Genomic DNA, 5,705 nt, shown 5'->3' on the forward strand with positions numbered 1-5,705 from the left:
CAAGCACTTTGAGCTCAAGTATCATTTCTTGAGGGAGAAAGTTCAGAACAAAGAGGTTGTATTGGAACATGTTTCCAGTAAAGAGTAGTTAGCAGACATATTCATTAAGCTTCTACCGAAGGCTAAATTTACCTATTTAAGAGGTGAATTAGGGGTGTTGCCCCTTCAATAGGTGAACTAAAGGTATGTGCTCCACATCAGTCAGGTATTACATTGACAAATCTTTTCAGGATTGATGTGTTGAAGGATGCTACTCCTTAGAGGGACCAGCATAGTAGATCATGGATGTTTATGCCTCCACTTTGGCATTGTTGTCAAAGGGGGAGAAGATGTGAAGCAGAGAAGACATATAGTATGGAAGAGATTGGGGAGAAGATGTGAAAATGTAGAGATATCTTTGTATATTTCCATCAATGCCAAAGGGGGGGATTGTTGGCATATGTGCAGAGTATGATGACATGATGGTGTATGTTGTCATTGATGTCAATATGCTGAAGTATAAACTGGTATATTGAAGTAAGTGATCTGGCAAGTGAATCGGCATGATGGTACAAGTGAAGCAGTACGATGAAGTGTGAACCGGTATAATGGAATGAACCGATATATGCAAAAAGGTGAACCGGTATGTTGGAATGTGAATCGGTATATGCAAAGTTTGTATCGAGGTTTCTGGTAGATGCATTCTAAGTATGTGTGATTCGATCGATGACATTCTATGATGAGTTGGCATTGAAATGAAGAAGAGATCGTGTTGCCACGTTAGCCTTGTGCACGTGAAGAATCAGGATCTTGCATGAATAAGATTGATTCTATCCACTCCAGGAATGTGCAAAATCTCAGTAAACGGTGGAGAGCGCGTGTTGGATTATCAGCTTCCAGAAGCGGTGAAGAACGGATGATGGAGAACGTCTTGAGATTTTTTCAAGATTTTTTTACTCTATGCAATGTGATTAAACGGCCAGGATTGGACCAACTATATTGATAACCTAGATGCTTAGGGTTTAGGGTTTATGCTACTGACCTAATTGTTGTCTATAAGGTCGATGATGATTTGCATTGTGAAGTTATTGACAAATGTTATGTCTGTATCCAAGTGAAGAGATACTTGATTCTTGCCAGACCAGAGAAGTGAGTAGATACCTGTAGAGTGTGATTGCAGAAGTATAAGAACTGAAGTGGATCTGCCTTAGCATTGAGTGCTATTATCAGATCAGTGTATTACTTGTTGACTTCTAATCATTTCAACAGTTGGAAAATCCCTTTACCGAGTAGCTTCAATAGGCTTTTTGTAAATCCTTTAATAGGGTGACTCAAAATCATTGAGTTCTTCAAATCCTCTTGCGTGGTAACCTTTAATAGGGTTCTAACCTTTAACCCGGTGTTTAGTCATCCCTTAACTGGGTGATCCCTAGAAGGATCGGTTCCTAGCAGAACCTATTGTAAATTCTTTAACTGGACTAGGCTCCAAATAGAGCTAACTTCAGAAGAGTTCAAGAACAACTTGTGGGTATTCATCCCCACCGTGGTTTTTCCTAGTTGGGTTTCCATGTGAAAAATTAGTGTGTCATGTGTGATGCTTTTTCATGTGATGTTTTAGTATTTTTTGTTAAGTGATAAAAGCATGCTGATCCAATCATCTTTATATTTCTGATGTATTACTTGTTTAAGCATATGGGTGAAGTGTAAATGGGATATTAGGTTTTAAGCATATGGGTGAAGTGGAAATGAGATATTAGGTTTTGTGATGATCTAAGTGTTGCTGGTTTATGACTTTTACAGTTACTATGTTTTACTAATATTGCCTTGATTTAGATCAGTGATGTTGTTCACCGGTTAGTGCAGTCTTTGTTGTTTAAAGTTGTTAATGAAGTTTTTGTCTATACTGATTCACCAGCCCCCCCTCTCAGTATCTGTTGAGTATTTACTATTCATCATTATTCATCACAGGCACAAACAGATTTTTCATTATTACTATTCTTATCCTTCTTTTCCTCATTTTCCAACTCAATCACTTCCTTTTCAGGAACACACCCTGTAGTAGGTTCTTCTATCTTCCCCTTCGTTTGCCATTTCTGCTTCGAACTGCTATCACTCTTACCACTCTTACTCTTCTTGAGTGGGAAAGATTTCGCCCAATGACCCAACTTTTTACAATGAAAGCAAGCAAACATAAGAGATTCATATTTAATCACTTGGGTCCATTTCCCCAATTTAGATATAATCTCATTAGATTGAGGCATATCCATCATTTGATTAACATTGACATAGAAATGGGCAAAAAACAACCTTGATTTTGCAGCAATCGTTGGGTCAATTGAGAGAATTTATCCAAATGAACTCGCTATCCCTTTAAAGACTTCCTCATTCCAGAACTCAAACGGGAGGCCAAGGAGATGCGTCCACATAGGCACTGACACAAAAAAAGACTCATCAAGAGAAAGGTTTGGTGCCCATTTTTGTAAAGCTAAGGATGACTTTCCGAACATCCATGGTCCTTCACATAGAGCTTTATTCACGTCTTCTTTGGAATTAAAGGAAAAGGAAAAGAAACCCCTAGGAAAAGCTGCCACTTCCACTTGCCCTTTAAGAACCCATTTCCTCTTTATAAAACTCCTAACAACATCTATGTTAGCCTTAAACCAGCAAACCTTCCAACTAAGGTCATAGTTAATCCAGAAACAGTGATATCAACCAGCTTATCCAGAACAGAGATAGCAACAACCCTAGTCACGGGATCAAAAATATTTTTAACTTCAACGAGCCCAGATTTCACCAGCGACCTTACTCCAAAAAGCGATGACCATTTTTTTTCCTTACCTCTATCATGTGGGTCCCTGTTTTTGGAATCTTTTTCTTCCACTAATTTGACTGTCTCCTTGTCCCCTTCAGTGCCCTGTGATGCCTGGAAACTAGTCTGATTGCCAGCTCCAACCACAGAAAGACTGCCATCCCCAGGAAATCCACCACCATTCCTAGGTTTGAATTTTGAATTTCCCGCTCGCTGCTCCCCTTGCTGCTTTGCCATCATTGTGCAGACATATAACAAGTAATCAAACCAATTTTTGTGGTGATCTAGTTGATTCAAAATTTACAAAATATAAATGGTGTTTTGTATTGTATGCATTCCTTTACAAAGCTTTCTGGTTAAAAGCTCTTTCCTTATTTTCTTTTTGGTTAAAAGCATTTCAGTTAATTCTTCATTCATTAAATATCATCTAAAGGTAGTTGCCACCTTGTAAAATAAGCAGAGAATCAATTGGTAGGTAGTTTGTTTAGATTGGTTCAACTGTGGTTACATTTGTCACCTTTGTGGGCATGAGAATATAGAGTTATGTTATAAATCTGTTGACCAACAAATTTTTGGTGACTCTACTGGGGATATCTATAGAATCTAGTATTATGAAGTATTTGTGGAGTAGTCAATCATGAGCTTATCAAGAGAGGATGCCCCTGTGTTGCAACCTAATGTAGATTGGCTAGTCTATAATCAAGAGGACATAGTTGTAACTCTTTGACATCTCTCTTGGGAAAAGAGGAGGACTGATCGTTAGTATCATAGAGTGAATGTTGTTTTGGAAAAAGAAGAGGAGTTTGGAGAAAATGTTGTGCATCTGGATGTTTCTCAAGAAGGAGTAGTTATTCTAGCTGAAGAGGTCTATCCTTTACCAGTCCCTAGAAATAATTAAATATTCCATTTGAGTAGAAGTTGGTGACTCTAAGCCTTATTGTTTAGTGAAGTTTTGGCTTCAAAAAGATACACTAGGGTTGATAAGAAAAAGGGGATTGTTGATAAAGATTTTGAGTTCTTATAATCCATCAACTTTTTGGCTTTCCCACCTATACAAAGAACTAAAATTGTTAGTAGGCCTCCTCCTCCTAAATCTAATAAACCTGCGCCTACCAATTCACATACTCCCAGTCAAACCCTTGTATTGCAAGGTACCACATTACCTCTGCAAGTTTGTTTCCCAATCCCTACTATTCAAATCAATAAAACAAACTTGCAGAGGTAATGTGGTAATGCAAAATAGTTGAAGATAATTCAGTTTTGGTTGCTCAATTAGGTTGTATGAAGAAGGAAGTACATGAAACCTTGAGAGACTTTGTGATGAAGTTAAGTAAATTGTTTAATAGAATCACCACTAATATGAGGCCCGATGATAATTTTATCAAGGCAATGTTTATCAACACCCTACTGCCATATATAAGTTTCACCATTAAGAGAGAAGGTGCTGCTAATATAGAGGTTGCTTAGACTTTGGCCATAGAAATTGAAGAGGTTTTGATTATTGTTGGGAAATGGAAGAAAGAGATACAAAATGGAAAGCCATTACCAATAAATTCCATTGATCCAGTGATTAAGAGATTAGCCAATGATATTATTACCTTGAAGAGGCAGATGCCTAAAGGTTCGTCAACCTCTTATCAAGGTGCTCCTAGAAGGGATTATAATTATCAGGGAGTTCAAAATAAAATGCTCTTTATAGCTAGTCCAAGTCAGAGGTTGGCAATTGAAGGTCGCCCTTCTTCTTCTTTTCATCTTCAAATGTGAATAATCACCGTGTTTTTTATTTGACATCTGATCATGATGGAACTACTTGCCCAAAAATGATAAGGTACACGTAGTTTCTTTCCAATAGTGAGCGTGCCACCAAGCCTTATGTAGAGCAACCCAATTCATCCAAGGATGTTGGTGTAAATTTCTTTGAGTACCTACCTAATAATCTTGATGAGGAAGATGTATTGTTAGAGGTGAATGATCCTAATTGTGTCATGTTCACTAGGTCGCAACATGCAAAGGGAGAACAAAGTAATCCCTCCTCCACCCCAAGGTTTTTCTTGAGTAAACAAAAGAAAGCAGACCAAGGAATTCCCAAAGAATCTCATGTCAAGGTAACTCCTCCTACTTCTGCCCCTGTTATATTAAACTCTAGTCCCTTTTATATTATTGAGTCTTGTAAAATTACAAAAATCCAAATTTCCCAAGCTGAATATCTAAGGGCGCTCAACCTTAAGGAATTGGATAGATTGGTTAAATATTGCAAAGAGGGAACCATATCATCTCATTGCAATGCCCAATTATGTTGTGATAATAAAGTCAGTGTTGAAGAACAAGTTTATTCCAATTCTAAATATGACCCTTCTTGTTTGCAAGACCCCTCTGCTAGGCCAAAGCCTTTCTATGTTTCTTTGTTCATTGTTGGCTTTAGGTTGAACAATTGTATTATCGATTCTAGTGCTTCCAAAAATGTAATGTTGTTCAGGTAGCCTAGGCCCTAGGTTTATCTATTAATTCTTCCCAAGGGAAATGTTACTCTATGGATGGTTCTATAGTCGCAATCATAGGTCAGATCAAAGATGCTCAAGTAGCCCTTGCAGCCTTTCTCAAAAGAGTCTAAAATTGACCATACTAGTGGCTCATGATATACTTGCCAGCTATAGGATGCTTCTAAGTAGGAGTTTTTGTAAATATTTGGGGGGAGAAATTAAAATGGATTGGTCTCATGCTTTGATTCTAATTGAAGGGAAGAAGATGCATCTTAACCTTGAACCTAAAGCTAAATTTACTGTATTGAAATCTGGGGACCCTAGGGTTGACATTTTATTTGTAGAAATTGGGGTCGGCACCTATATGTGTTCTTCAAATCCTTGCGGTAGTTCATATTAGGTCACCCCTAATTTAAAAGATGAGTTGTGGACACTTG

This window comes from Cryptomeria japonica, chromosome 4, assembly GCF_030272615.1.
Source record: "Cryptomeria japonica chromosome 4, Sugi_1.0, whole genome shotgun sequence".
Classification (NCBI taxonomy): domain Eukaryota; kingdom Viridiplantae; phylum Streptophyta; class Pinopsida; order Cupressales; family Cupressaceae; genus Cryptomeria; species Cryptomeria japonica.